Source organism: Saimiri boliviensis, chromosome 16, assembly GCF_048565385.1.
Source record: "Saimiri boliviensis isolate mSaiBol1 chromosome 16, mSaiBol1.pri, whole genome shotgun sequence".
Lineage (NCBI taxonomy): Eukaryota > Metazoa > Chordata > Mammalia > Primates > Cebidae > Saimiri > Saimiri boliviensis.
Genome location: NC_133464.1, coordinates 37,128,306 through 37,152,369, shown reverse-complemented (window position 1 = coordinate 37,152,369; position 24,064 = coordinate 37,128,306). Strand labels below are relative to the sequence as shown.

The 24,064-nt window shown below is 34.4% G+C and overlaps 1 long non-coding RNA gene across 1 annotated transcript in view; it reads right to left on the bottom strand.

Moving 5' to 3' along the window:
• LOC141581615 (uncharacterized) overlaps window positions 1-24,064 on the bottom strand; it is a 174,071-nt gene that overhangs the window by 123,338 nt on the left and 26,669 nt on the right. The window contains exon 6 of the long non-coding RNA XR_012514346.1: window positions 21,494-23,864. This is a non-coding gene — a long non-coding RNA (uncharacterized LOC141581615). The remainder of the gene's footprint in view (window positions 1-21,493; window positions 23,865-24,064) is intronic.

Genomic DNA, 24,064 nt, shown 5'->3' with positions numbered 1-24,064 from the left:
CACAATAGCTTTGACCTACAAGAAGAAAAAAATCAGAGAACATCAATTAAAATCAATAGCGATTTAATGTGAGGAAAATAAATTTTAAAAGAATGAAATAAAAGAATAGGGCCTCAGAGAACTAAGAGGAGCAGCATCTATGTAAATGAGAGTAACAGAAGAAGAAGGTAATGAGGCAGAAAAAACAAAAACAAAAAATAATGCCTGAAACTCTCCAAATATGAAGAAAATATTAATCTACACATTGAAGATCAATGAGCTCCAAGTAGGATATACACACATAAAATCTGCACCTAAATGTTAACACCAAAGACAACAAGAAAACCTTGAAAGTATCAAGAATAAGGTGACTCATGACAAACAACAGAACCAAAAGACTCAAGTTGACTTCTCATGATAAATAATGGTGATTTCACATAAGAAATAGTGACGGCCAGGGTAATGGAGGGCATATTCAAAAGAAAGAAATTAAGATTCTCATAGCCAGTGGAACTATTTTTCAAAAATGAAGATGAAGTTAAAATATTCTCAGAAGATGACTTAGAATTTGTTGCTGGGAGGGCTATATATAAAATTGACTTATGGGGTTTACAACACATAGAAATATATTTTACAATAATAATAACACAAAGAGGGGGCGGGCAAAGAAGTTAAAGGGGATTGAGAAAGTGATACAAGACAATAAACCAAAACTGTATCTGTCAGTAAAAATGTAGAGAAATTGGAACTCTCATATATTGGTTGTGAAGGTATAAAATAGAAAAAGCTTTTAAAAACTGTTTAACGATGATTATAAAGTTAAACATACACTTAACATACAACTCAAAAATTTTACTTCTGTGTATTTATTCAAGATCAATGAATACATAGTTTCATACCAAGACGTGAACATGGCGAACATGGTGGCTCATGCCTGTAATCACGGCACTTTGGAAGACGACGGCAGGCACATCGCTTGGCCTCAGGAGTTCAAGACAAGCCTGAGCAATATAACGAAACAGTGTTTCTGCCAAAAATACAAAAAGTTAGGAGGGCATGGTGGCACACACCTGTGGTCCAAGCTACTCAGGAGGCTGAGGTGGGAGAATCACTTGAGCCTGGGAGGCAGAGGTTGCACTGAACTGAGATCACGCCACTCTCTAACCTGAGACAGAGTGGCAGTTCTCAAAGGAACTGACCTTGTCTCAAAGAAGGAAAAAAAAAAAAGATGTGAACATCAGTTAGTGTTCCTAGAAGTTTTTTTCATAATAGCCAAAGTCTGGAAACAACCCAATGCTCATTAGCTGATGAAAGGGTAAACGAAATGTGTTATAGCTATACAAGAGTACCACTCAGCAATAAAAATAACAAGCTGACAATATACACAAGATAGATAAATGTCCTTATTTTTGGATTCCATTTGTTTGTAATTCTAAAAAAGCAAAATGAATCTGTAGCAACAGAAAGCAGACCTGACCGGGACTGGTAAGGTTAAAAGGGCTTACTGCAAAGGAGCAAAGGGAAGTTATAGACTACAAAAAAATGCTTTATATCTTGATTCTGGGGTAGACTGTCCTGCAAGACCTGAAATTTTCACTGATAACAGTTCAAACTGTAAAGTTGCTGGTAGTCTATAATTTTAAAGAATAAAGTTTCTTGGTAAGTGGCCAAAGTAAAGATTATTAGGACACTTTAAAGTTGTAGTGTGTTCTTAGGAGACATTGAATCAGTAGTTGGAAAAGTTTTCTCAACGTAAGCATCAGGACTTAGGATTTTACAGGAAAGTCCCAACCAGACTTTTAAAAGTATGCTGACTGATGCATCCCCATGTACAACTCTTCCAGAAAGATGAAAAGAGAGTATCCCACTATTCATTGCATAAAACTGGTATAACATTAATATTTGGAAATGTCCCTTGTTTCTTATGAATTCGAAAAGAAAACAGAAGGCATATGTTTAAATCTATCCAGGGTGGGGAGGCCCTCAGCACTGGTTATCGCTATTTTACTAACAGAAACTAAGGCACAAAGAAGTAACTTTTCATAGGTCACATAGCTAACAGTCACAAAGTTAGGATTTTGAGCCAAACATTCTGGTTCTAGAAATTTATGTTCATATTTATTGCTTAACACTCAACATCTAGCAAAGTTCGTTTGGCATAGATCCTCAGTAAGTAATAGGTTAAATTGCTGATGTGAGATTCCTATTTGGGTTAGCCAGTCTATCTTAATCATCAATAGTGAGATATCTTGAATATACTGATCTATAAAAATTTTTAGTCTCCCTTGTCTTCCTAGTATTATATACTAAATTTATATTACATATAACATTACTGACTTTGTACATTTATATTCTAAAATATTAAGCCTCTTTTGTTAATGAAATTAAAATTTGTTATTATATAATAATGAAAATGCTTAAAGAAATATAACAATGATGCCGGACATGGTGGGTTATGCCTGCAATCCCAGCACTTGGGAGGTCAAGGTGGGCAGGTCACTTGAGGTCAGGAGTTCAAGACCAGCCTGGCCAACATGATGAAACCCCATCTCTATTAAAAATACATAAATTAGCCAGGCATGGTGGCACAAGCCAGTATTCCCAGTTACTCAGGAGGTGAGGTGCAAGAATTGCTTGAACCTGGGAAGTGGAGGTTGCAGTGAGCCAAGATTACACCACTGTACTCCAGCCTGGGTGACAGAGTAAGACCATGTCTCAAAAAGAGGAGAGGGTAGTGAAGAGGAGGGGAGAAGAGAATAACAATGTATTTACCATTCCTATTCAATGTAAAAGCATTCACAATATTTTCCCTTTGCCATATGTACTGAGAAAAAATTCTTAGAGGAATTTGAAATATTTTGATTTTGTCAAGATTATCTTTAAGCCAAATCTAGTTGCTTGGAACTGCCAAAAAGCACTATAAATACAGCTTTTAAGGCTCTATTTTTAGAATGATATTGATTACCTAGTGACCAAATAAACCTTCAAATTAAATGTTTTTCTTATTCAAAGAAGAGTAGTGTTGGCTACTCTTAATACTATTTTGAGTTTTCTTTTAAGCTACTAATTCCAAGAACACTTCAGAACCTCTAACTTTCTTCTTCTTTGCTTGCCCCTGCACAAACATAGTGAGACTATTTAGAGTAGAAACCATTAAGACAGGTGTTCTTTCCTATAGATATCACCGTAGTGACCAAGCCTGGCATTTTACCCGCTATTCACAGAATAACCCTAGGGTCAGGATCTTGAACCATTTTTACCGTGCCAGCATTGTGCGTTTCTGGAATTTCATAGTCCTGTAATGTCTTATTCACATTTCCTGCTTTAGGGCAGCTAGTCTTAAAGGGAGGAGAGAGGCAAAAGACACAAATATTTACTCAACTGGAGAGGAAATAAAAAGCTAAATAAAGACAATAAAAACCCAAACATTTCAATTTTACTAGTAATCAAATTGAAAGAATGAGATAGCATTTTGTTAGTAATTTGCAAAGATTTTAAATAACAATATTTGTAAGGAGGTAGACTGGAGTTAGAATGGAGGCTCGGGAGCCCCATTGCCTTTGAATTCTGAACACGTCACCTATCAGCTGTTACTTAGCGTCTTGATTTTAAGTCTTTAAAATCTTGTACCTTGGCTTTCTCATCTTTGAAATGGTGCTAATAATGGCGTCTAGCTCATAAGCTTGTTGTGAGGATTGAACAAATCAGTGTTTTTAAACACATTTGTAATATTAAGTGACATATTGAGAGCTCAATAAATGTTAGCTATTGGTATAAGTAGAGATTTCTACAGATTGGCAGTGTTTTCTAAAAGGCAATTTGCTCCACATCTATCAAGAACATAAAAAGTGTTTAAATTTTTTTATTCAAGAATTCCTCTTCAAGGGACGCTAACTAAGCAAAATAACTAATTCAAAGATTTATGTACAATAATATGTAAGCAAGAGTTTTGACAAATCGGAAACAACTTGCATCTCTAACATTTGGAACCAAATTAATAAAATTATGTCATTAATAAACATGGGTTATTTTCAAGGCTATAGTTAAAATAGTTAGGATGGGACATCTGCTACTGGTTAAGATAAAATAATAATGACTCAATTTCCATTACACCTTAAATAACTAGAAAACTAAATATATGAAAAAATATGTTTCAGATATCAGATAATAGGCAGATTGGGGTTGTGAGTCCCGAGAATATGGTAACAAACTGGGTGAACTCCACGGTTACTTCAGTTTGCTGCCTAAGAGCAAGTTCCAGGCCACAGTACACTGAAGAAGAATGTAAAAGAACATTATAGTTTTGCCGAACTAAAGAGAAAGAATGTTACTCTTTCTAGAAGGCAAGATGGCCAAGATGTGTGGGCCTGAGTACCAGAAAAGCAGCAGCTGCACATACAGAGCCCTTAAGATCTGAAGCAGAATCTAATAAAGTCTTTGGCTTAAGATTAATCTGTGCATGTATAAGAGAATGCTTCCTAAGCCCAGAGAAATAACCACTGGAAAGGAATAGGCATAAAAATTTCTAAGGTTTGTGCAGGACTGAACAATTTTTGGCCCTTAGTAAGCCAGAATGGAAAGACATCAAAATCCATGAGGCATGGGTACAGTCATCAAAATATATTGCCATCAAGGTGAGAATAAATTATTATCAGGTTGAAGATATCATTGGATCTTTCTTAATGAAGCTTAAAGGCTTCAAAAGGATTTAACTAAATCCAAGCGACTGAACTGCAAACTGTAACAAAAATCTAACCATGTATAAAGTAATGTAAAAAAATTGAACATAATGTAAAAGTCTAGTGTCAAAAAATTATTAGGCATTCAAAAACAGCAGGAAAGCCTGGATGCAGTGGTTCATGCCTGAAGTCCCAGGACTTTGGGAGGCCAAAGTGCATGGATCATGAATTCAGGAGATTGAGAACATCCTGGCCAACACGGTGAAACTCTATCTTTACTAAAAATATAAAAATTAGCTGGGCATGGTGGTAAGCACCTGTAATACCAGCTACTCAGGAGAATCACTTGAACCCAGGAAATGGAGGTTACAGTGAGCCAAGATCCTGCCACTGTACTCCGTACTCCGGACTGGCAACAGAGTGAGACTCCATCTCAAAAAAAAAAAAAAAAAAAATCATTTGATGATACAAAATTGACTGGTAAAAGTACAAAAATAGATAACATTATAATACTGTAATTATGATGTATATACCATTCCTGTCTAGAGTAGGAAGACTAAAAGAGGAACCCATGAAAAAATAGTAACTACAACAACTTTAAGATAGAAAGAGTAGTAAGATATAAATACAAACAACAAAAGTTAAAAATGGAGGAAAGAAGTTAAAGTGTAGAGTTTCTGTTGGTTCTCTTTGCCTGTTTTGGCAATCAGAGTGTAGTTATCATTAGTTTAAGATAATGTGTTATAAGACGTTATTTGAAAGCTTTCATTGTAATCTCAAGTAAGAAAACCTACAACAAATACACAAAGCTGTAAAGAAAGAAATTAAAACATACCACCACAGAAAATCACTTTCACAAGAGAAAGAAGGAAATTAAGGAATGAAAGAAGGAAATTAAGGAAGAAAAGAAGGAAAGGGAGGAAACCAAGCGAAAGGAAGGAAAGGGAGGGAAGGGAAAGGAAGGGAGGAAGGAAGGAAGGAAGGAAGAAAGGAAGAAAGGAGAGAGGGAAGGAAAGAAATGAAGGAAGGAAGGAAAGAAATGAAGGAAGGAAGAAAATGAAGGAAGGAAGGAAATGAAGGAAGGAAGGAAATGAAGGAAGGAAGGAAATGGAGGAAGAAAGGAAGAAAATGGAGGAAGGAAGGAAACAGAGGAAGAAAGGAAATGGAGTAGGAAGAAAGGAAATGGATGAAGGAAGAAAGTAAATGAGGAAGGAAGGAAATGAAGGAAGAAAATGGAGAGAAAAATGAATGAAATGAAGGAAGAAAAAACACACACAAACTGAAGGAAGGAAACAAATGAACTGAAGGAAGGAAACAAATGAACCAAAGGAAGGAAGGAAATGAACAAAATGAAGGAAGGAAGAAAGTGAACAAAACGAAGGAAGGAAGAAATTGAATGAAATGAAGAAAGGTAAGGAGGGAAGAAAGAAAGAAAGGGAGGGAGGGAGGCAGGGAAAGAGGGAGGGAAGGAAAGGAAAGGAAAGAAATGAAGGAAGGAAACAACGAGAGGAAGGAAATTAAGGAAATAAAGGAAGGAAGGAAATAGAAGGAAGGAAACAGAAGGAAGGAAGGAAATGAAGGAAGAAACAAAAGAAGAAAGAAAGTAATGAAAGAAGGAAGTAAAGGAAGGAAGGAAACAAAGGAAGGAAGGAAACAAAGGACAGAAGGAAGGAAATGAAGGAAAAAGGAAAGAAATGAAGGAAGGAAGGAAGAAAATGAAGGAAAAAAGGAAACGAAGGAAGAAAACAGGAAAATATGAAGGAAGGAAACAAAGGAAGGAAGGAAACAGGAAAAAAGGTAAGAAGGAAGAAAACAAAGGAAGAAAAAACAAAAAAGGAAGTGAAAGAAGGAAGAAAACAAAGGAAGGAAAGAAGCAAAAGAATGAAGGAAAGGAAAGAAGGAAAAAAAATTAAGAAAGGAAACAAAGGAAGGGAAGAAGGAAAGACTGAAAAACAACCAGAAAAGAAATAACAATAGGGAAGAAATAAGTCCTTATTTATCAATAACGTTAAAAGTAAATGGACTAAACTTTTCAATCTAAAGGCATAGAGTGGCTGAACGGATTAAGAAAATAAGACCCAGTAATTTGCTGTCTACAAGAAAGAAACACTCTTTGCTTATGAGGATATACACAGGCTGAAATTTTATAAATGGAAAAAGATATTACATGGAAATGAAAACCAAGAAATGGCAAGCGTAGCCATACTTATCAGATAAAACAGGTTCCAGCACAAAAAGTATAAAAAGAGACAAAGAAAGTCATTATACAATGATAAAGGGATCAATTTAGAAAGAGGATGTAGCAATATATCTGCACCCAACATTAGAGTACCCAGAGAGATAAAGGTAATGTTATTAGAACTACAAAGATAGACTCCAATATAATAGTTGACAATTTTAACAACCGCTTTCAACATTGAACAAATCATCCAGACAGAAGTATTAACATGGAGACATCAGACTTAATCTGTGCTATAGACCAAATGGACCTAATATATATTTCACAGAACATTTCATTGAATGGTTGTAGAAAACACATTGTTCTCAGCACATAGATCATTCTAAGAACAGACCAGATGTTAGGTCATAAAATATGTCTTTAAAAATTTAAGAAATTTTTAGTCATATTAAGTATCTCCTCTGTTCACAATGGAACAAAACTAAAAATCAATAATGAGAGAAACTTGAAAACTATAAAAACACATGGAAATTAAATGATATGCTCCTGAATGACCAGGGGGTCAATGATGAAATTTAAAAATACATTTAAAAACTCCTTGAAACAAATAAAAATGAAAACACAACATACCATAGCCCAAGGGATACAGAAAAAGCAGTGTTAAGTTTGTAGTAACAGGTCTCTACATGAAACATAGAATAATTTCAAATAAACCTCCCAACAATGCATCTTAAAGAACTAGGAAAGAAAGAAAACCAAACCTAAAATTAGTACAAGAAAAGAAATAAAGATCAGAGCAGAAATAAATGAAATTGAAATGAAGAAAAAATAGAACAAAATGTAAAGGGTTTAAGAAAAGCAAAAGAGACAATCTTGAGCCAGCCTAAGAAAAAAATGAAAGAAACCCATAATAAAATCAGATTACAAGAGACACTACAATTGACAGTTCAGAAATTCAAAGGATTCCTATATAACAATACATTGGAAAGTTTACAGGAAATTGATAAATTCCTAGACACCTACAACCTACCAAAATTGAACCATGAAGAAATCCAAAACCTGAATCGACCAATAACAAATAACAAGATCAAATCTGTAATAAAAAGTCTTCCAGTAAAGAAAAGCCAGGGACCCAATGTCTTCACTATGAAACTCTACTAAACATTTAAAGAAGAACTAATACCAGTCCTACCCAAACAATTCCCAAACATTTACAGAACATTTCATTGAATGGTTGTAGAAAACACATTGTTCTCAGCACATAGATCATTCTAAGAACAGACCAGATGTTAGGTCATAAAATATGTCTTTAAAAATTTAAGAAATTTTTAGTCATATTAAGTATTTCCTCTGATCACAATGGAACAAAACTAAAAATCAATAATGAGAGAAACTTGAAAGCTATAAAAACACATGGAAATTAAATGATATACTCCTGAATGACCAGGGGGTCAATGATGAAATTTAAAAATAAATTTAAAAACTCCTTGAAACAAATAAAAATGAATACTTCCAAACTCATTCTACAAACCCAGTGTTATCCTGATAGCAATATAAGACAAAGACATGTCAAAAAATAGAAAACTACAGGTCAATAGCCTTTATATGTATTGATGCAAAAATCCTCAACCAAATACTAGCAAACTATATTCAACAATATGTTAAAAAGATCATTCATCATGACAAGTGGGGTTTATCCCTGGGATGTCAGAATTGTTTAACATATGCAAAATCAATGTGATTCATCATATGAACAAAATAAAGGCTAAAAACCACCTTAGTTCAATTGATGTTGAAAAAGCATTTGATAAAATTCAATATCCTTTCATGATAAAGAACCCTCAAAAAACAGAATAGAATTAACACACCGCAACATAATAAAGTCCATATATGATGGACCCACAGCTAGTATACTCAATGGGTAAAGCTGAAAGCCTTTCTTCTAATGTCTGGGACAAGATATAAATGCCCATTTTTGCCACAGTTATGAAACACAGTATTGAAAATCTAAGCTAGAGAAATCAGACAAGAAATAAAAGGCATCCAAATTGGAAAGGAATAAGTTAAATTATCCTTGTTTGTACATGATAGAATTTTCTATTTGTAAAGAACTAAAGATGCCACCAAAAAAAAAACCTATTAGAATTCTTTTTTAAAAAGTTCAGTAAAGTTGCAGAATAAAAAATTAACATAGCAAATAGTAGCATTTCCATATGCCAACGGTGAACAGTGTGAAAAAGAAATCAAGAAAGTAATCTTACAGTAGCTACAAATAAAATAAAATATCAGGAATAAACTCAACCAAAGAACTGAAAGATCTCTACAATAAAAACTAAAAAGAGAACACAAAAAAATGGAAAGATATTCCATATCCTTGGTGGAAGAATCAATATTGTAAAAATGTTCATACTACCCAAAGCAATTTACAGATCCAATGCAATTCATATCAAAATCCCAGTGATATTCTTTACAGAAATAAGAAAGGCAATCCTAAAATTTATAAGAAATCACAAAAGATCGAGAATATCCAAAGTCATTCTGAGAAAAGAGAACAAAACTGGAAGAATCATAATACCTGAGTTCAAATTATACTACAGAGCTGTAGTAACCAAAAGAGCATGGTATTGGCATAAAAACAGATACAATAGAACAGAATAGAGAACCCAGAAATAAATCTGTACATCTACAGTGAACTCATGTTCAACAATGGTGCCAGGAACATACATTAAGGAAAAGACAGTCTCTTCAACAAAGAGTGCTATGAAAACTAGACATCCATATACCAAAGAAAGAAACTAGATCTCTATCTCTCATCACATACAAAAATCAAATCAAAATGGATTAGAGACTTAAATCTAATACCTTAAACTATGAAATTACTAAAGAGCAACATTATGGAAATTCTCCAGGACATTGGTCTGGCTAAAGGTTTTTAAAATACTACACCAAAAGCACAGGCAGCCAAACCAAAAATGGACATCAAGTTAAAAAGCTTCTGCATAGCAAATTAAAAATAAAAGTGAAGAGACAATCCATAGAATGGGAAAAAATATTTGCAAACTATCCATCTGACAAAAGACTAATAACCAGAATGTATAAAAGAGTTCAAATGACTCTATAGAAAAAAGTCTAATAATTTAATTTTTAAAATGGGCAAAATATATGAATATACTTTTTTCTAAAGAAGACAAGTGACAAACAAGTATATGAAAAGATAACTCAACATCATTGATCAGAGACATGCAAATCAAGACTACAATGAGCTATCAACTTACCCCATTAAAAATGCCTTTTATTCAAAGATTGGCAGTAACAAATGCTGGTGAGGGATGTGGAGAAAAGTGAATTCTGATATACTGTTCGTGGAAAACACCATAGAAGTTCCTCAGAAAATTGAGAATAGAACTGCCATATGATTCAGGAAACTCAGTTCAAGGTGGATACCCAAAAGAAAGGAAATCAGCATATGAAAGAGATATCTGCACTTTCATCTTCATTGCAGCACTATGTATAATAGCCAAGATTTGAAAGCAACTATAAATAGATGAATGGATAAACAAAGTATAGTACATATACACAATGGAGTACTATTCAGCCATAAAAAATGAATGAGATACTGTCATTTGCAACAACATGGATGGAACTTGAGGCCATTATTTTAAGTGAAATAAGCCAGTCACAGAAAGGCAAACTTTGCATGTTCTCGCTCAATGATGGAAGCTAAAATTCAAACAATTGTACTTACTGAGATAAAAGTAGAATGATGGTTACTAGGGGTTTGGAAGGGTAGTGGAGACAGGGCCAAAATGGAGTGGTTAACATGTATAAAAATATATGTAGATACAATGAATAAAATCTAGTATTTGATAGCACAACTGGGTGACTATAGTCAGAAGTAATTTGCTGTACCTTTTAGAATAACTGAGGAAGTACAACTGGAATATTTCTAACACAAAGAAATGATGAATGCTTGAGGTGGCAGCTACCCCATTTACCCTGATGTGATTAATACATATTGTATGTGTATCGAAATATCTTACATAGCCCATAAATATATACATCTACTATGTACCCATGTAAATTAAAAATTTTCTTAAACAACGGGAGTAGGAAGGAAGGAAATGGAGGAAGGAAGAAAGTAAATGGAGGAAGGAAGGAAATGAAGGCAGAAAATGGAGAGAAAATGAATGAACTGAAGGAAGAAAAAACACACACAAACTGAAGGAAGGAAACAAATGAACCAAAGGAAGGAAGGAAATGAACAAGATGAAGGAAGGAAGGAAATGAATGAAATGAAGAAAGGTAATGAATGAAATGAAGAAAGGTAAGGAAGGAAGAAAGAAAGGGAGGGAGGGAGGCAGGGAAAGAGGAAGGGAAGGAAAGGAAAGGAAAGAAATGAAGGAAGGAAACAACGAGAGGAAGAAAATGACGCTTTGGGAGGCCAAGGTGGGCAGATTACAAGGTCAGGAGTTCAAGACCAGCCTGGTCATGATGGTGAAACCCCATCTCTACTAAAAAGAAAAAAAAAAAGCCAGATGTAGTGGCACACACCTGCAGTCCCAACTACTTGGGAGGCTGAGCCAAGAGAATTGCTTGAACCCAGGAGGCAGAGGTTGCAGTGAGCCAAGATTGTGCCACTGCACTCCAGCCCAGGTGACAGAGCAAGATTCCATCTCAAACAAAACAAAACAAAACAAAACAAAACAAAACAAAACAAAACAAAAGTCAACTGGAATATCATATCAACTATATGTAATGTCTGTGCATTGTATGACTCCTGATTTGAACAAGTTTATCATAAGAAAATAAGACAATCAGATTAATAGGAATGCTGATTGAATATTTGAGGATAATGAAGAATTATTGTTAATTCTTTTTCATGTGAGAATATGGTAGTATGCTTGTGTTAAAGAAAATAAATAGTCCCCATGCCTTAGATATACTTGTGTATGTATTTAGCAGAGAGAATATGTGTATGTTGGGAAGTAGGGTGTAGACTGAGTGGGAATATCAATGAAACAAGATTAACCGTAAGCTGGCAATTGTTGAAAGTGGATGATGGATATGAGGGTATTCATTCTATTAGTCTGTTTTTATTCATGCTTGAAATTTTTCATAACCGAACATATTAAAATAATTGAATTTATTAACTCAAAGAGAGAAATGAGATAAAGAGGAAACAGGAATTTAATATTCAATGGCATAAAATTTCAGTCAAGTGAGGTTAAAAAGTTTGAGAGATCTGTTGCACAATACTGACCATAATCAATAATATTGATCATAAGTGTATTTATTATGCACTTAGACATTTATTAAGAGGGTAGATCTCATGTTAACTGTTCTCACCACAATAAAATTTTATATATACGTGTGTGTGTGTGTGTGTGTGTGTGTGTAAAATACTGTACTTAGAAAAATGGGTTTTAAAATTGAAGGCAAAATGAATACTTTAGAGAAAAATAAAAGAAAATAAAATTTATGGCTAAGAGCCATACACTACATAAAATATTGAAGAAAGTTTTTCCTGACCAAAGAGAAAATGGTAACAAATGAAAAGTTGCATCAGCATGAAGAAATGAATAGTGGCAGAAATGACGTCAATGTGGGTAAATATTTTAAAAGAAAACATTTGCTTTATTTTATATTCTCTTTAAAGGATATTTGACATATGTCACAAATGTGTGCAATACACCATATATCACAAGCCCACAGTTAATATCATACCCAATGGTAAAAAGTTAAAAGCTTTTTCTCCAAAATCAGGAACATGACAGGGATACCCACTCACCACTTCTAGGAAATCCTAGGCAGAGCAATTTGGCAAGAAATAAAAGGTATCCAAATTGGAAAGGAAGAAGTAAAATTGTTTGCAGATTACATGATTTGATACACATCTCTACCAGAAAATTCTTAGAATGACTAATTTAATAAAATTTCAGGATACAAAAAACATATAAAAATCAATAGTGTTTCTATACATTAACAACTAATTATCAAAAATATAAATTAAAAAATTAATCTCATCTATAATAGCATCAAAAACAATAAAATCCTTAAGTATAAATCTACCTGAGGAAGTGAAAGATCTATGTAATGATAACCATAAAATGTTAATGAAAGAAATTGAATAGGACATGAGTAAATGGAAAAATATCACATGTTCATGGGATAGAATTATTGTCAATCTCGCTATACCATGCAAAGCAACCAATAATTTCAATGCAATCTCTATAAAATTTCAACGGCAATTTTACAGAAGTAGAAAAAACATTCTAAAATTTGTGTAGAACCAGCAAAGACCCCAAATATCTAAAGCAATCTTGAGCAAGGAGACCATAACTGGAGGCATCCCACTTTCTGATTTCAATTTATATTAAGAAGCTTTAGTAATCAGTGTGGTATAAAGCTATAGATAGTATTGGCATAAAAACAGATACACAGATAAATGGAGCAGTATAGCAAACAAGAAACAAACCCACGTGTACATGAGAAACTAATCTCAAATAACAGCACCAAGAATATACAATAAAGAAAGGATAATTTCTTCAACAAATGATATTCAGAAAACTGAATATCCACATGCAAAAAAAGAAGGAAATTGATCCTTATCTTACAATGCTCCCCCCAAATCAACTGAAAATGTGTTAAAGATTTAAACATAAGACTCCAAACTGTAAAACTACTACTAGAAGAAAACATAGAGGGAAAGTTCTATGGCATTGATTGTGGCAAAAATAATTTGATTTGATGACAAAAGCACAAGCAACTGAACAAGAACTGAACAGGTGGTACTACAGCAAACTGCAAGTTTCTGCACAGTAAAAAGAACAATCCACAAAATGGAAAGGTAACATACAGACTTGGAGAAAATATCTGTACACCATGTCTGATAAAATGTTAATATTAAAAATAAGTAAGGAACTCACACAACTCAATAGATTTAAAAATCTGATTAAAAATGAACAGAGGACCTGAATAGACATTTTTCTAAGGAATACTCACAAGTTAAAGATAGAATTACTATATCATCCAGCAAGCCCACTTCTGAGTGTGTGTGTGTGTGTGTGTGTGTGTGTGTGTGTGTGTATTACATTGTTCACCTTGAATATATACAATTTTCATTTGTCAATTCTATCTCAATAGAGCCAAAAATAATTGGCAGTTTAAAGCAAAAATAATTATAATAAAGTGTGGGACTTACAGCATATGTAGAAGCAAAATGGGGCAACAACAAGACAAAGGATTTCAGGTGGGATATTGAAGCATATTGTTGTAAGGTACTTATATTAAATAAGATGTGATTTACTATTACTTAAAGGAGATTGTGACCAAATGAAAACATATGTTGTAGACCTTGGAAGAGTTTCTTAAAGTGTGATTTAAGATAAAAAGCTGATAGTACAGATAAACAATCATAAAATACTCAATTTTTTCAAAATGAGAAACAAAAAAAGGAATAAAGAGAAAAATAGAATAGAAATGAATTAGTAAAATGATAGATTTCAAGACAACCATGTTGATAATTACATCAAATGTAAATGATATAGTGTCTTCGATTGGTACTGGATAGAAAGATGACATAATTATATGTTGTCTTTGAGAGATCACCTAAACATAAGAATGTGGACTGAAATTAAAATAATGTACAAAAAGTCTTATACAAACAGTAATTTTTAAAATGTCATAGTGGCTATATTAATCCAGAAAAAATAGATTACAGCATAAAGAATGTTTCCAGTGACTAATGGGATAATGATGATGTAATTATCTTAAATGCGCTTGTACATAACAGGACAGTTTCAAAATATGTAATACAAAAAATGATACAAAGGAAAGGGAAAAGAAACAACCTAACATTCTAGTTGTAGATTAACGTTTGCCTTTCATTAATTGCTAGAAAAGCAAACAGAAAATCAGATGTAGACAACATAAAGAGTACAATCAATTCAATTATTGTAATAGACACTTAAAAGAACACTCAACCCCAAAAGAGCAAAATATATATTATTTTCAAGTACATGTGGAACATTCATAAATATAGATAATATTGTGGGTCTTGAACTATTTTTTTACTACTTTTGAGAGAATTGAATTCATTAAAAGAAAATGTCCTCTGACCAGAATATTAAAGTAGAAATCAATAGAATAGAGAAAACCTGCAAAGATTTAGAAATTAAATTACGTTATTCTAAAAAATATATGGAATGGGGAAAAAATTAAAAGTTAGAAAATATTTTAACTGAATGATGATAAAAGCACACATATCAAATTTGTGAAAGGTAGTAACAAATCTATAGCATCAGATGCTTATATAGAAAAGAAGAAAAGTTTCAAATCAACGATCTAAGCTTCAACTATGAGAAACTATAGAAGAGCAGCAAATTAAACCCAGAATAAGACTAAGGGAAGAAATAAAAATGAAAGATATCAGTGAAGAACAAATACAAATCAGGAAAACAGTTGAGAAAAACCAATGTAAATAAAAGCTGGTTCCAGGAGGTTAACAAAATTAAGCTAGCCACACTAATAAGGAAAAATAATCAGAATGAATGAGGGGATACTGCTCCTGATACTACAGATAAAAAGGGACTATTTTGAAGAATTTTATGACAATAAATTTAACAATTTTATTCAACAAACTGAAATTTTTATCTACTACAATAAAAGAAGAAAAAGAAAAGACACACAGGATGGAAAGAAATAAAATCATCTCCATTTGCAGATGACGTGATTATCTATGTGCAAAATCCCAAGGAATCTCCAAAAAATCTAAGAAATAACAAGAGCATTCAGTTGGTTGCAAGATATGACATCAACACTCAAAAATCAATTGGGTTCCTTTGCAGTAACAATGAAATGCAGAAATCAAAATTTTAAATGTTGATGATGAACATCAAACAAATGAAGACGTGTAGTGTTTATGAATTGGAACACTTAACGTAGTAAAAGTCCCAATTCTCTACAAATTAATATATAGGTTTACTGTGGTTCCTGTTATAAACCAAAAATAATTTACTCCCAGGAAGTTTTTGTTTAGAATCCTAATTTTAATTCAGTGGTGCATTCTAAGGAGTCTTCTCTATAGCCTTTCCTCCCAAAATTAATCAGAAAAGTTTTTATGTGTTGTATAGCTAATTGCTGTTAATTCTGCAAATAAAACCAAGATTACAATAGCTAAAAAAAATATAAACAGAATGAACAAATTCTTAAAAAATACAACCACCAAAGCTCACTAAAAAGAAATAGTTAATCTGAATCGTTTTATATGTATTTTTAAAGATTATTTTTAATTTAAATGTATTTAATGTATTTTTAAAGACTAATTTAGTAATTTAAAACTTTCTTACAAGGAAAACATCAGGCCCAGATGAGAAACCTGATAAGTTCTTCCAAACATTTAAGGAAGAAAGGAGATCAATCATATTCCAGAAAATAAAAAATGAGGGAGAACTTCTTAACTCATTATTTGAGACCAGCATCTCCCTGGTACTGAAATGAGACTAAGACATGAGAAAATTAGACTAATATCACTAAAGAACTAAGTATAAAATGTTCTTTAGGAAAATATAAAATATTTTTAAAGGTGTGCATATCATAACAAGTGGGAAAGCAAGATTGGTCTAACAATGTTTGTACAGATTTTCCTCATCATTAATAAGAATGGTACTTTCTTCCTGATATAGGGAGGACTTCTTTCACATGGGAATTCTATCTCCTGCTTTCAAGACACAGAAAAAAGGTATGAGTGATCTTGTTGCACCTGCTGTTTGAGTGTCTTTAACTTGAAATAGTCAATATGCCAAAGCAGCATATTTTTAAACCCTTTAGCTCTATAGCGTTCAGATATCAATTTTCCCCAAATTGATATAGATTGAATAAAATGTCACTTAAAATCCCAGAAAGCTTTTGTAAGTAAATTGTTAAGCTAATTGTAAAATTTATATGAAATTGTAAGAACCGAGAATAGGCAAAACAACTTTTAAGGAGAAGAAAAAGATTGGAAGGACCCACATTATGAGTACAAGAACTACCACAAAGCTACAGAAATCAAGGCAATGTTGTACTTAGACTCACACGTATGCCGTCAATTGATTTTCAAAAGGTCACAAAACAAATCAGTAGAAAAAGCATAGTGTTTTTAATAAGTGATGCTGAATAAATATTTATATGTAAAAAGAGAAAACCCATACTTAACTCATACTATAATGAAAAATAAATCTTACCTAAATGTATGAACTAAAAGTATAAAACTTCCAGACTAAAACAGAAAAAAAAAGTTGTATTCTAAGGCAAGGTAAGATTTTTTAGATAGGACACAAGAAGAACCATTTAAGATAAATAAATATCATCAAAGTTGAAAACTTTTGCTCTTCAAAAGGCACAGTTATGGAAATGAACAGTCAAACCACAAACTTGGAGAAAACATTTACAGTACATACAGGAATACAAGTCCCTTATTATATATTGCATGTATATATTTTATATGTAAAATAAAGAATTTGTGTCCTGAACATGTGAAGAATTTTTACAATTTTAAACATCCAACAAACAGCAAAAAATATGAATACTTTCTTAAATAATATATATTAATGAAATGTAAACACATTGTTATGGGCTAAACACCCCTAAGTTTGTACAGTATGTTGAAGTATTAACCCAACCCGAGTGTATTGGGAGATAGGTTCTTTCTTTATGAAAATAAATAAGTTAAATTGAGGTTATTAGGATGGACCTAATCCACTGAGACAGTATAACGTCTTTATAAGAACAGATTAGGACACAGCTGCACATAGAGAGAAGACCAAGGAAGGCAGAGAGAAAGCTTAGCTATCTGCAAGCCAAATAGAAGCAGCTTGGGGCAGGGGAGGAAAAAGCAAGGGGTGAGGGGAACAAGCCTAACATGATAGTATAGTCTTGGCTTCTATGTCTTCTTGGTATCTATATTCTATCTTTGCTGTCTGTTCTTTACAGCTCAAGCTCAGTCTCTTAAGAGAAGAAATTAGAGAAGCCCAGCTAATTATAATTTGTTGTGATTCTAAAAATACATCCTAAAATTTATTGATCCTTCTCTTTGAGAAGTGGAAACTAATTCAATTCCCTTTGAATATGGGCTATCATTAGTAACTTGCTTCTAACAAATTAAATATGGCAGATGTGATGATGTAAGATTTCTGAGTCTTAAAAGACATCACAGCTTTCTCCTTGTTATCTTGCTCTTGGATCACTTGCCTTGAGGGAAACCAATAATTATGTCATGATAACACTCAAGCAGCCCTGTGGAGAGGTCCATATGGAAGGGAACTAAGCTTCCTCCCAATAGCCAGTGAGGAGCAGCTTTCCTGTCATCGGCCATGTGAGTGAAGCATGATGAAATGATGCCCAGTTCCAGTTAAACCTCAAATGACTTAAGCAGCTCCAGCCAACGTCCTGACTGCAGTCCCAAGCCAGTTAAGCTGCCTCTGAATTCTCAACATCCAAAACAGCATACACAAATGAGTATGTATTGTTTTAAGATGGTAAGCTGGGGTAATTTGTTATGTAGAAATATTGCCCCCATTTCAGGGGAGTTTTATCCTAAGCTTCCAATGAGGCTGACTATCTTACGGAACCCAGTCATACAAATAACCCAGGTGTTCTCTTAGCAAGCAATCTGGGTTTGGAAATTTACTTCACTTGGTGAAGAAATAAAGAGGAATTTCTTTAGTGGGCTATGCAGTAAGAAAAAAAAAATCTCAGTAAGAGAAAGCATGACCTCTTAGGCTAATAGTCAACCTACTACTAGCATAAACAAACTGGAATATTATTTTTTACACAAACAGGACTTCAAATTCAGATAAATTCCTTTAATAAGGAGTTTCACAGGAGCCTAAAGTTCCTGAGAGTTGGTTTCTAGGGTATGTTTCTTCGGATTTCTAGATTTGCCACTGTTCGCAGTATAAACCTAAATCACTTAGCTTTTTTGAGTCTTATACATAATAATTATTCATATTGCTTTGGTCAAAGAAACTTTTGAGACTCTAGAATCTTTCTCTTGATAAATACAGACTGCCACAGTAGGTTTAAAAATTCCTTTTTTTTTTTTTTTTTGAGGAAAAAAATCATTAGAAAGTCAGGAAACAACAGCTGCTGGAGCGGATGTGGAGAAATAGGAATGCTTTTACACTGTTGGTGGGTATGTAAATTATTTCAACCATCATGGAACACAGTGTGGTGATTCAAGGATCTAGACCCGGAAATACCATTTGATCCAGCAATCCCATTACTAAGTATATACCCAAAGGATTATAAATCATTCTGCTATAAAGGCACAAGCACGTGTATGTTTATTGCAGCACTATTCACAATAGCAAAGATTCAAAACCAATCCAATGCCCATCGAGGATAGACTGGATAAAGAAAATGTGGCACATATAAACCATGGAATACTATGCAGCCATAAAAAAGGATGAGTTCATGTCCTTTACAGGAATGTGGATGAAGCTGGAAACCATCATTCTTAGCAAACTAACACAGGAACAGAAAAGCAAATACCACATGTTCTCACTCATAAGTGGGAGTTGAAAAATAAGAACACATGGACACAGGAAAAGGAACATCGCATACGGGGGCCTGTCAGGAGATGGGGAGTGCTATAGGATGGATAGCATTAGGAGAAATACCTCATGTAGATGATGGGTTGATGGGCACAGCAAATCACCATGATACACGTATACCTATGTAACAAACCTGCACATTCTGCACATGTATTCTGGAACTCAAATATCATAAAAAATAAGAATAAATAATAAAACATTGCATTTGATTACTATCAGAACTTCCAGGCAGCAGAAAGAGCTCACTGGGCTCTCTCCTCTATATGGACCCCAGATAGGATATTCCTAAAAAAAAATCCATAACTTGCTTTAGAAAGAAAGCAAAAATAATGCTTCCCTATTTACTACACATTTCTCCTACTTTAAGAGATGGATTTTCAATGCAGCTATTCTGGTTTGAGCCCTTCTCACTCTGACTGACTACTAATGTGGATTTCATAAAAATCTCTCCTTCGAAAAACGTAATAAGGAGACTGGTGTAATATTAAATGGTGACCAACTGCCATAAGCAGAGCGAATTAAACCGTTTCATAAGATTCTTAGTTTTTTTAAAGACATGTAATTTCCAAGTTTCAGTTCCACAGAAAAAAAAAGCCTTATTTATTTAACTTTAAAAGAACACGAAACCAAAATAAAGCAGCTGTTACATGACAAGTGATAGAGGATACTTAGGTAAGGAGCCTCAGATAACTAAATGCCACCTCCAACTCTCTCTAACCACAACTCCGTCCATGTTCTCCTCTTCAGGTGGAAAAAAAGAAAACCGAAGATGATAATTAAGGCCTAAGATAATTAAAAGTACGCTTTAGCAATTTATGATAATGTACAATCATATTCTTTTCTCCTAAAAGACTTTTGCGTGATTGTATTTATTTCTTATTATGGTGAAATATCACTCATCTTGCAACAGATGTGAAATTCTCCTTATTAGATACTTTTCTTTGACACTGGTATTTTAACACTACGATTAAGCCAGATGGAAGACAATTTTTTTTTAAGGATGGGGAGGGAAGGAAATAAAACACACACTCAGCCAGGTACTTTCAGATCCTAGTTGCCATAACAACTCGAGTCAGCTTCCATCATTAAATTATCTTTTGATCATGCTTACGGATTTTTTGGTATAAAAAAGAGATTCACTTATTTCATTTACTTATGTTCTATTGGAAACATGCTTCTCCTTTTTGAAGACAGTTCATTGTCTATTTCATTAAACAGAAGCAGAAACAAACATACTATAAACTCCCCCTCAAAACTATAAAGCCCAAGGCTCCCCAAAGAAAGCTTGGAAGCATTATACTGCACCATCACAGCCTTCTAATGGTATTTTTAAAGGGTATTTTGTTTCCATGAAAGTTAAAAACTTCTGGTAATTTTACAATGTGAGAGTTACCTATATATTTTTCTGTTTCAGTAGGTCAATTCAAAAATTGTTTATGATAACACCACCAAAACATATTGCAGTGAATTGTTTTCCTTCTGTCTTTTTCGTCTATTGTTTAATCTCTGGGTCTGAACACATCTGGAAAACAGTGAAATCAGTGGGAAGTGTGAAAAGCTGGTATCCAAGCAAGTTGCTTCCTAGCAACAGCAGTCAGGAAAAACAGACTCATTTGTCAAGTGGCCCCAATGCAGGAAGTCAGGGGGCCCTGGGGAATGATAATGGCATATTCAAAGTGCAAAATATGTTAACATTTACCTTCCCAAAGTAGAATATTCGATGTCCTCTATAAACAAGGTGTCCACACCTAAAACGGAGCCCAAAGAACCACAATGGCCCAGTGTAGAGGACTGCTTCTCACACTTCTGGATAACGAGCTGGTTTGTGTGAATGTACGTGTGTTTGTGTGAATGTACGTGTGTTTGTGTGAATGTACGTGTGTTTGTGTTTGTGTGCGAGCACCCAATGCATCACAAATTGTTACTTCGTAAAACCCACTAAAAGAAATTAGTCAGAAAAATGAAACAAAGAAGACATACCAAATACAAACCCAAACTTTTAAGTATGAGTCAACTGAAATAAAATCTTCTGTTTCATAGCTTAAATAACTCTAAACACTTACCCTCAATTTCTGTCCACAGCTTCCTCACAAGCCAGAAAGAGTCGACCAACGGCTCCGGAGGGAAGACCTCCACACTTTAAATAGCTTTGGTTTCAAGGGGCGCTTCTCAAACGTGCTGAGTATCAGGATCACCTGGAGAGCTTGTTAAACACAAATTCTCGAGCTGTGCCCTCAGAGTCTGATTGAGTCCACCTGGACCAGGGATGGAGCGCTGCTGTTCTGACAAGGTCACAGGTGTCGCCAACTTATGAGTGGCAGCGCTGTAGAAGGCTTGATGTACTATACGGCACCACTGCCTAATGCTCTCAGTGTGGACGTCCTATTACACTAAACCATAAAAATCCTGAGAGCTGGGCAAGGATACAATTTTTCGGAAGAAAGGCCAGGCAGCTAAGACTTCAGTTCCTCCGGTGGTTCTTCATCATTTTCAGTGCAAAAGGTAAATGTCATAGCTCACATCACAACGTTATTCAAGATCTGCCTCATTCATCCATTTTTGCCAGTTTTTTTTTTCTATTCTGCACACTTTCCCAATATGGAATTTATACTTTTGGTACAAGGAATGATGGGTAGACAGAATCCTGAAAGCACCAGTGTTCTCATTGTTCCCATGATTTCCCACTTTCATTTCCCATGAGCCTTCTCCTCCCCTCAGCCCAATTCTCCTTCCTTCCTTTTACTCATTTCACAGATATTTTCAAGCTACCTAAAGGATAGAATTTTTTGGAATTTTTATATGAGGTTTAAATGGGCTAATGCATTTTAAGGGCTTAGAATGGAAAACAGCACATGGTAAGCACTTGATGATGATGATGATGGTGATGATGACAGTGATTGTGCTGACAAGGACATTGAGGTTATATGATAATTAGAGGACCTCACACTTTTGTAAGTACTGATTTTTTTTTACATTAAGTTCTGGGATACATGCGCATGGCGTGCAGATTTTTTACATGGGTATACATGTGCCATGGTGGTTTGCTGCACCTATTAACGCATCACCTAGGTTTTAAGCCTTGCATGCATTAGGTATTTGTCCTAATGCTCTCCCTCCTCTTCCCCTCCCCCTCCAACTCCCTGACGGGCCCTGGTGTGTGATGTTCCCCTCCCTGAGTCTATGTGTTCTCATTCTTCAACTCCCACCTGTGAGTGAGAATATGCGGTGTTTGGTTTTCTGTTCCTGTGTTACTTTACTGAGAATGATGGCTTTTAAGTCACCTCAATTAAACTATAAAACTTCATTGTAGGAACTGTGTTTTTTACATCTATATTCCATTTCCTAATGAGTTTTCTAGGATACAGTTTACCGAGACATTGGTAGAAACCCAAAGTGTCATAACATACAACTATGCCTCGCCCTATTCTTTTTCTACCATGCCATATCGTATCTTTTTTTAAAATGCCCATTTCCAGCCTCCCCATCACAGAGTTAAGAAACACAAAGACTCTCTTTCTGTCATTTGAAATAACCCTTGGTCAAAGCAAAGCAATTGTTTGTTAAGTTACTTTTTGGATTATTTCAGATCTTGTAGAAGTGGCTAACATTTATGAGTTGTGTACGTGGAAAATGGCAATGACACTGGGGAGACGTGTTACTTAGGTCTCCCCTCAAAAAAGAACTTGCCTTCAGCTGCAGGAAGTACAGATTCAGGATCTTTCTCAGCTTTCAAAGCAAGGCTATGGTCTTCTCAAGCAGCTCCCAGTCAATGACTAAAAGTGGCAGGGTAGTAGGGGTTGGCTATTTGTGCCTAGTTAGGACTCCTTAAATGGGGAGTCTTTACTATAGAGCTTCCACTGAGTTAGCTGAAATGTTTTCTGATTGCATCACGGTGTGATGCTCTGCCTCCCATCTTGCCTTTCACCGGTGTTACTCCCCGTGTGCGTCTGAGTTATCTCTGTGTCTCTTTCCGAGAAGACCCAAATAACACAGGCACATAGCAAAGCAAAATGATGCTTTACCTTTCTTTACAGGAAATGAAGCATTGAGTCAAACTAGGGTTTAAGTAAAATGAAGCAAAGAAAAAAAAAACGGAAAAAGATAGAAGCAAGACCTGCAAAGCACTTCCCCCATTTATCTGAGATTAGATACAAAGAGGAGTAATTTTGTCTCCCACCTGCTGAGACATTCCATTCTTTACCTCTCAACGCGTTGCTGTCACTACTGCCGCTTGAACTTCTTTGTTTCTATCACCATTTTTCTCCATTGTGTATGCTCCCGATGCTTTCAGACTTCAGGACTAATATCCACAAGTCACTTTTCATTTTGTTTGTTTTCAGAGAGTCATCATAGCTTCCTTGGGTGAGTGAAGGCAGTTTGAGGTGACTTCTCGACTAGTTAACAGCTGAGAGCAGGAGGATAGAGCCAAATTTTCTTTTATACATAGAAAAAAGGGATAGCTATGTCAGCATAGAAAAAGGTTAATTTATTGAAACAGTGACAAACTGTGAAGGATGTTTATACTAAATCAAGGATTCTTAGTTTCTTTGGAGTCTGAAATACCTTTAAATATGATAGAAAAGCTATGGACTCAGTCCCTAGATAAAATAGGAATTTGAATGAGGACCTTAAGT